Source organism: Beta vulgaris, chromosome 4, assembly GCF_026745355.1.
Source record: "Beta vulgaris subsp. vulgaris cultivar EL10 chromosome 4, EL10.2, whole genome shotgun sequence".
Lineage (NCBI taxonomy): Eukaryota > Viridiplantae > Streptophyta > Magnoliopsida > Caryophyllales > Amaranthaceae > Beta > Beta vulgaris.
The window spans coordinates 13,020,765-13,030,220 of record NC_079205.1 but is presented as its reverse complement, the minus strand read 5'-3'; the positions used below and the strand labels follow the sequence as shown (position 1 = coordinate 13,030,220).

Genomic DNA, 9,456 nt, shown 5'->3' with positions numbered 1-9,456 from the left:
TAATTCTGTTAGTAGTTTAAGTTAGATCTTAAAAATCCAAAATGTTGATAATTAGTATAGTAAAATAGTTCAGTGTAACTAGTAACGCCATCTCCATGCGGATTCGATCCTACTTCCCTTACTAGATTGGTAGAGAGACCTGTAGGTTTATTTTTTTGTAGTACACGACTGATCTGTCAAATTTTGGCATCGTTGCCGGGGAGACGACAATTATGTAGTTATCGTCTAAATTATCCTATTGCACTGACCACATTCCGAGGAACTTTAGGTTCTTAGAATATATAATGTCTGCTACAATTCATTGTTTTATGAGCAGGAAGGATAAATCTACGAAGTTATTCTTTGATCTAGAGATGAAAAGACTGCCCGTAAGAATAAGAAACATACTCAGCAGGAAAAGTTGTATGTGGAATCAGTTACTCCGCAGACACCTACTCCAAACCCTACACCACACTCACCTAAAAAATCACCACCAAAAAAATCCCCTACATCAACCCCACTTCCAAACTCATCAGCCTCCTGAGTCGTTAACTTCTCCAAAGGTACCTCATCGGGAAGCACAGGGCTCATTAACCTCCTCGAGTTGAGAACATCTCCTAAAGACAGTTACCCCACTACTAGAATAATTGCTTATTGCTGCGCCTGAATCGCTACGGTTTTACCCATATGCAGCAATAAATCACGTAAAAAAAAGTAAAATCGAAAATTAACCTATTGCTACGGCTCTGGGCGAAAACTGCAACAATAGATGTCAACGAGAAATTTTCAAAATTATTTAACCAAATATATTGTTGAAAAAACCGCAGCAATATAAACCAAACCTTAATAAATCTAACATAAGGCGTGCTCCCTCACTCCTGCGCTTCTCTCACTCATAAAATCCAAACCCTAAACCAAACCTTACTCTCACTTCTCACTCACTCCTGCGCCTCCCTCACTCTCACTCTTGCGCCTCCCTCATGCGATCTCTCTCTTCTCTCCTCTCTCCTCAATCATTGCTCTCTCCTCTCTCATCAATCGTTGCTCTCTCACTCATGCGCCTCCCTCACGCGATCTCTCTCCTCTCTCCTCTTCGTCAGCCGTTCTATCATTATCATAAGCTCAAAGATTTCATGAAGACTCAAAGATTTCTTCATTTTGTCATTATCATGAGCTTGAAGATTTCAGATCGAAGACTTGAAGATCGAAGACTCGAAGACTCCTTTCATTTTTTTAATCTTCTCGTTCTTTTTTTCATTTCGATCTTTTCAGATTTGTGTATTTTTTCATTTTTTTGATTATTTCAAATCGATTTTTTCAGATTTCCGCTTGTTGTCTAACCATTTCCTACAGATCTCGGCCGTGGCTCGTCGTTCGACCACCCGAAGCCTAGCCTCATCCCGCCGCCGCTCGTGGTCTCGCCCTTTTGCCGTCGCCTTTTGTTGAATCTCCCACAGAAAAAGTCGCCCTTCGCTGTCGAAGCCTCAGTATCACAACATTCAGTTTTCAGTTCTCGTTGTCGTTCCAGTTCTACTCGTCGTCGCCGGTGTTCTCCGTCGTCTGTTGTTCGTCGTTGCCCATTGTTCGTCGTCGACAATTCGTTGTCGTTTCAGTTGTCGTTCCAGTTTTCAGCATATTGTTATTTTTGTTTTATTTTTGTAATTATTGTTATTTTTTGTAATTGTTGTTGTTATAATATTTTTGTAATTATTTGTGCACGAAATTACTACTTATGAGTTATATGATTTTGGTTTTTTATACTCTGTCTTAGATTTTTTTCGCTGTTTTTTTGTTACTAGAATTTTGGTTTTTTATACTCTGCCTTAAGAATATTGTAATAATATATTTCAATTAGTAGTGTTTCATTTTCTTTAAGCCTTTTTGTCTTTCAAATTTGATGGCAAAATGTAAATTTTTTTTTTACCTGTACCAGTACCTATTATTGCTGCGGTTTTTCCAAGAAACCGCAACAATATGCCTATTTTTTTATTATTAAATACAGCATATTTTTGCGATTTTCCCTAGAAATCGCAGCAATATGCTTTATAAAACAATATGTTCAAATATTGCCGTGGTTTAAAACTGGAGCAATATATTAATAACCTATTATTGCTGCCCCCTTAAGTGTTGCGCGGCCAAAACCGTTGTAATAGGCCACTTAATGACCGCAACAATAAGCATTTATTCTACTAGTGCCCTCTCATTCTCTCAACCTCACCAGAAGGCTCAACACTTAGCTAATATAGCTAAGTACATCCTACATATCCAACTCGGGGAATTAGACACCTCATTAGCCCCCCCCCCCCGAGTCGGGAAGACAGTGACCATATCGGTCTCATTAGATAACTCACCATTGAGCAACATTAATCAGGTACCACCCACCAACTTTCCAAAAAGATAGGGGGCATCCCCTTCCCCTCTTGTGAATGTGAGGTGATCATTCAGGCAATAGCCGAAACGGGAAGATACTTCGACTTGGGAAAATAGGTGGCTCATTAGCCCCCTGAGTTAGGAGACTATGTAACCCTCTCAATCTCACCAGGGAGCTCGTCATTTAGCGAAATTTGGCTAAGTTTTCTCCATACACCCATCTTAGGATTATAGGTGAGGTCATGCGCTCTTCAAGCCCCCACATTCATAACCCTCGGGCACTCGAGAACTTATTCTTCCCAACTTGAGAAAGGAAGAAGACCGACTTGGGAAAACACAACTCGATCCCCCTCCTAGCCAATCTATTCCCTAACTTGGCTTAGTAGCCACACATGTATACCCCTTGGGAAATATGGGGCTTCTCCCCAACTCGAGGATTGAGTATGTTCCCAACTGGAGAATTTTATCTAGGTTCCCCCATGAGGCTCACCTAGCTCGGCATCGGAGAGCAAAACATTTGGGGCTCCCGCCATCAGGGCACCTAGATGTAAGGCGCAGTCTTGAACCCTCCCCCCCTCCCGGGACAGACATGGTAGTCCATACCAAGATACTTTCTCCGATTCCGCTAGACGATCGTTTCGGGAAGGAATGAGTCTTCCCTATCCGTTCATCCAGCATGGGGCTAATTCCTTGAACCCATCAGTTGGTCCAATAAATAACTAGATGGAGGTATTATGATGTTCGTCAGTTCCCCGAGTCAAGAACTTCTGTAATGGCATCCACTTTATCACGGAGGAGCTTCCCGACCGACTTTGCGAAAAAATGGCTAAGTATCCTTTGCGGTTACTCAGGATCCAAGTGCCATTGTCCAAACAAATCAACCTCCTTGGCTTAACATTTAGTTAATTAGCCCCCCCGAGTCGAGAATATCTCCCACGGTACCTTCTCGGCCATGCCAAGACTACCCTATCACTTAGCAAAAATAGCTAAGTGCAAACAAATGAACCTCCTCGGCCTAGCATGGGGATCATTACCCCCCCCCCCAAGTCGACCATATCTCCCACGATACCTTCTCGACCATGCCAGGAGTGACCTGTCACTTAGCAAAAATAGCTAAGTGCAAACAAATCAACCTCCTTGGCCTAGCATGGGGCTCATTATCCCACCGAGTCGAGCACATCTCCCACGGTACCTTCTCGACCATGCCAGGAGTACCCTATCACTTAGCAAAAATAGTTAAGTGCAAACAAATCAACCTCCTCGGCCTAGCATGAGGCTCATTAGACCCCCCGAGTCGAGCACGTCTCTCGCGGTACCTCCTCGATCATGTCAGGAGTACCCTATCACTTAGAAAAAATAGATAAGTGCAAACAAATGAACCTCCTCGGGAAATATGAAACTCACTAGCCCGTCCGAGTCTAGAAACTTCTTAATTAGTACCTCCTCGGTCATAAGAGGAGCGTCCTACTTACATGGTAAAAAAATGGCTTAAGTATTGACAATTGGACCTACTCGGCATCCAAGTAGCGTCATGAGACCTCCTTGTGAACCATGAGGCTCAGTAGCTCCCCTAGTATCGAGAATTGGGCCTACTCAAGATCTGAGTTGCGTCGTGAGACCTCTTAGGGAAACATGGGGCTCACAACCCCCCCCCCTCCCGAGTCGAGAAACTCGTTCATTGGCACCACCTCGGTCATAAGAGGAGTGTCCTAGTAACTTATCTGGAAAATGATTTAAGTATCAGTAATTGGACCTACTCGGCATCCGAGTAGTGTCGTGAAACCTTCTCCTGAAACATGGGGCTCATTATTCCCACCGAGTTGAAAAACTCCTTCATTGGCACCTCCTTGGTTATAAGAGTAGCGCCCTAGTAACTTAGCCGAAAAACAATTAAGTATCGTCAAGTGGACCTACTTGGCATCCGAGTGGCGTCATGAGACCTTCTCGGGAAACATGGGGATCACTAACCCCCCCCCCCCCCCCCCCCACCCCCCGAGTCGATAAACTCGTTCATTGATACCTCCTTGGTCATAAGAGGAGTGTCCTACTAACTTAGCTGGAAAATGGCTATATCAGTAGTTGGACCTACCCGAGATCCGAGTAGCGTCGTGAGATCTCCTTGGAGAACATGGGGCTCACTAGCCGAGTCGATAAACTCGTTCATTGGCACCTCCTTGGTTATAAAAGAAGTGTTCTACTAACTTAGACAAAAAACGGCTAAGTATAAACAATTGGACCTACTCGGCATTTGAGTAGCGTAGTGAGCCCTAGTCGAGGAACAGGGGTGAGCCCCCCGAGTCGAAAATTTATTCATTAGCACCTTCTCGGTCATAAGAGAAGTGTCATAGTAACTTAGACGAAAAACGGCTAAGTATAGTTTTTTGGCACCCAACTGGACTCGAGAAATGATCGAGTCCCTCGGTTTAGGAACCAAATCGAGCAAAAAACCCATCGACATGACTCCCTCGGTCAGTAAAAGGAAATATAGGCTAGGCCATGCGGTGCAAGGCGGACGTCGACCCACAATTCGGTCAAGGAGGCCCTCGGGTGTGACCCTTTCGGTGAAGGAAGCCCTAGGGTGCGACCATCTCGGTCAAGGACCCCCTTGGTAATGACCCTCTCGGTCCATGAACTCATCACCACCTCATGCACTCGGGAATCAACCCTTGGTCGATAACTTTTAGTCTCGATTGGGGAATCATCACTCGGCCAATTGCGCTGAGCACACAAGGAATGTGTCGGACGCACTTTGGTGATATGTGCCGGACGCACTCGGGCGATATGTGTCGGACGCACTCGGGGGTGCCTGGAACGAACTCTCGTGACCCGCGCACTTTGTTGTAGGGAATTTAAGTCTCGGCTCGGGACGATCAGCCGCACCGAGCGCACAATATATGTCGTAGTATGGGCTCGTGAATCAACCATCGGCCAAGCAATAATCGGCCAGTGTAGAAGGGGTACCTCTATTTTTCCCGAGGGCATGACCCCACCTCATCCAAAGAATCAACTCTTCCAGCTCAAAAGGGCACCCTCCTCATTTGGGGTTCTATCGTCTCAATAAACTAAGTCCCCCTCGGTCATCAATATACCCTCCTCAGCTCGGGAATGGATCACTCGTCTAAGAACCAACCGAGGATATAGGGGATGAAGCGGTTATGCGCTGCTCGCAAATCGGGTGCGCTGGACACGCTAGAATTGCGTCTGCGGGCAAATGCCGCGCCTCGCGCATTAATCTCGAGTCACTCACATTCGGTCTGTTCTTACCCACTCGGTATTTGGAGTACCCTGCTCGGGATTTTCCTATAATACTACCTCCGTATTCTTTTAGTTGCAATATTTGCTTTTGTGACACTATTCATCAAACAATTTTGTTAAACTATCTCGTATCATTGTATAAGAAAAAACATAGCCAAGTAGGGTCTTATTAGATTCGTCTCAATGCGAAGATTCCAAATACCAAATTTTTATAATTTTTACTCACACCCAATAAGAGATATTGACGTTCAAAGAAGTGTCTCGGCAAACTAAAAGAATAAAAAGGCAGTATGAAAAAAGTCATTCTCGGGATTTTGCAAGCCAAACTTGGGTGTTTGTAGTTATCCTCGGGATTTTTTAAGGCGCTCCAAATTTATTGAAAAAATTCGGGGGCGTTGCCCCCTATCCCCCCCACTAGGGCGTTTCACGCTTGGACCCCGACTTGCTGACCGAGCAACAAGGCCCCCGTGCTTGGTTAATCCTATCGCCAGAAGATTGATTCCACTACAATTCGGCATAAGAGTTCGTGAGTCCCGCTCAACATCGGCAAAAAGTGCAATTACTTTCTTCCGCCAATGTACCTAATATTATGGTTTTATATAGAGTTTTCTCCCCTATTTATGTGCTAAAAGTTATGGTTATGGTGCTTTTAGGAGCCATGTGGTACTAACTCTCTCCATCTAGTTGTGGTTTGCTGTTTTGTATTGGATTGTAGGTTTTAGGGAGCCATTACCTACTTTATATGATTGCACACTGGATTACAGAGGTTGGACGCTGAGTTTCTAGATCCCGAGGATGCTTTCCGGGACTTTGAGCAAAGGAAGAACAAGAAACGAGCTTAAGCTGAACGACCTGACAGGATCGGGCGGACCAGCCCGATCGGGCGAAAAAACAGTCCATGTTTCTGCTGCGGGCCCGATCGGGCGTCGGACGCCCAGTCTAATTCGGTCTTCGGCCCGATCGGGCGACCTGGCCTGACATCGGGCGCTCATGCCAGCTGCTGTACCTACCATATTATCAGACCGCCCGATGTCATCGGGCGGGTCAGCCCGATCACATCGGGCGTCTGGGAATTTTGGCTTTTTTCCTCCGCTTTGGAGCCTGATGTCATCGGGCATCTTTGGCCCGATCGGGTGACTGACGAGACGCGGGTTTTTAATGAATGCGGGCCCTTTTTTCGAGACTTTTGGCTATTGTTTTAGGGATTGTATAAATAGGAAAAATCAGAATTATTAGTCTCCTCCTTGGTTTTTATTATTAGTTTTCTCTAGAGAGTTTTTCAAGAACCTTAATTTAGTGCTTTGTGATTTCAATTCAAGATCAAACCTTTTGCTTATTCATAGTTCAATATAATTGGTAATCTTTCTTCATTATTTCTTTGTATTTCTTCCATTCTTAATTAGATTATTTTCTTAGTTATTTGCTATGTTTCAAAGTATGAGTTTTTATATGATTCTTGTTATTGTTTTCATGATTATGAGTGAGTAATTCTATATCTAGAATTGTGGAGATATATGTATGCAATGAGGGATTGATAGATTAGTTTGATTATCTTGTATTTCAACTATTTCCTTTGATTGATTCTTCATGCTAGGATTATAAGTTAGGCTGATTTATTTTCTATTGTTGCAAACTGAATCTACTTCGAGAGGAGAGATACCGTATAGGTTTTAATTATTAGGCAAAGTGACCCTTGACTATGCGAGAGCGGCTGGGTGATCTTTGAGGGAGGTAATGTTCGAGAGAAATTACATGTGCCCTAGACAGTTGACTTACTAGGTGGTTATTATTTATCCCTGATTTCCCGAATTGTATGCATAGTGATCCATAATTCTAGTACTTTATTAATATATTTACACCTTCATATTTAATTCGCTATCTGTTTAGTTTAGTAACACAACCATTCATCTGATTTCGTTAGTGTAATATTAGAGTTCAGATACGATATATAACTTCTCCCTGTGGATTCGATCCTGACTTCCCTGACTACTAGTTAGTGGACCTTAGGTTATTTTTGATTAGGTGATACGACTTTAGCCTATCAAATTTTGGCGCCTTGCCGGGGAGACGGTTTATTTTATTTTGTCTGAATTATAGTATTAAACTAACCTCTACTCTGAAGAACACCTGTTCTTTGGAGCATCTCACGTTTGTTTTAGTGTTTTTGGTGTATGAGCAGGAAATTGAAATCCAAATCTCATCCCGTTCGATCCGGAGATTGAAAAGACCGCTCGTAGACTCAGAAAGAAAACTAAACAAGCTAAGCTGTCTGCAGGGACACCCTCCCAAAAGACACCTTCTCCACCATCTTCCCCACACCAAGAAACCCCACCTCACCTATTACTCTCAACATGGGTGAGAATGTTACTCGAACCTTCAGAGACTATGCACAACCATCTCCTGATAACGTGCCTACTGGGTACGGATGCCCACTATTGCTGCTACAAATTTTGAGATCAAGTCTCATGTTCTGAATATGGTTCAGAACAATCAGTTCGCTGGGTTACCATCTGAAGACCCAAATCAGCACTGCAGAGTTTTTACAGTGTTGTGCTACTCAGAAGCAAGCTGGTGTTACTCCTGATGAGATGAAACTCCTCCTATTTGGTTTCTCTCTGCGCAATAAAGCTTTGTTCTGGTATAATAAGCTGCCTTCCACCACCACCTGGCCAGAACTTTCCAAGATTTTCTTATCAAAGTGGTACCCTTACCAGAAAACTGCAGATATGAGACATGCTATAGTTACTTTCACCCAAGATCCTGGTGAATCTCTATATGAAGCTTGGGAGCGGTTCAAGGATCTGCAGCGTCTATGTCCTCATCATGGGTTGGACCAGTGGTACTTGTGTCAGATTTTCTACACTAGAGTTGATGCAGTACACGACGGTAATTGATGGAGCATCGGTGGGTTCTTCATGGATAAAGCAATTGAGGAAGGGTATGAACTTTTGGAGAAGCTAGCATCTAATCAAGCATCTACTATTCGTTCCTCTTTGAAAAAGGGAGGTAAACATGATGTTGAAGCCATTTCCTTACTGTCTGGGCAACTAGCTGCTCTAACTCAGAAGATTGATTCCCTGAAGTTAGGTAATGATTCCTCCCACATGAGTGTTAATGCGATGGCTAGTGCTTCTAACTATAATGTGCATATATGTGATGCTTGTGGAATATCTGGGCACAACTCTCAAGAGTGTCCTGCGCTGGGAAATAACTGTGAGGCGTCAATGCTTTCCAGTCACAACCTAGGAACCAGTTCAACCCATATTCCAACACCTAATCCTGGGTTGACACCATCCAAACCTCTCATATAGGAGTACTAATGTGTTGAACCCTCAACCTCAACAACCATATCCCCTCAACAACAGGGTCAACAATACCAACCTCCACAACAAGCTCCACCTGGTTTTCAGAGAAATCAAGCACCTTCACAGCCTGCCCCAACTGCTGACCCAGCCATGACAGAGTTGAAGAATATGATGTTCCCGATGCAGAAAGGGTTCAATGTTTTCAAGCTGACACAAAAGCTCAACTGGAAAATTTGGGCACGCATAACAAGATGTTGGAGACTCAACTAGCTCAGTTGGCTAGTTCTTCTGCTAGTAGGCCACCTGGGGCCTTACCTTCACAATCAATGCAACCAAGGGACACTGCCAATGCCATCACTCTTAGGAGTGGAACACATTATGATGGTCCCCCAATGCCTAAGGATGGTCCGGTTGAGCCAGAAAAAATGCAGAGCAACTGAAACTTCGTCAGCTCCTGAGGCTACCACCAACACAAATGCAGAGAAGCAGAAGTACCTGAAAAAATTCCCACCACTCCTGCGATAAAGGTACCATTCCCCACTCGTCT

At 44.0% G+C, this 9,456-nt stretch overlaps 1 non-coding gene across 1 annotated transcript; it reads right to left on the bottom strand.

Annotated features, from left to right (window-relative positions):
- Positions 1-8,327: 8,327 nt before the first annotated feature.
- On the bottom strand, positions 8,328-8,434 carry LOC125497134 (small nucleolar RNA R71). The gene has a single exon (XR_007273778.2). It is a non-coding gene; the product is annotated as a small nucleolar RNA R71 (small nucleolar RNA).
- Positions 8,435-9,456: the final 1,022 nt, after the last annotated feature.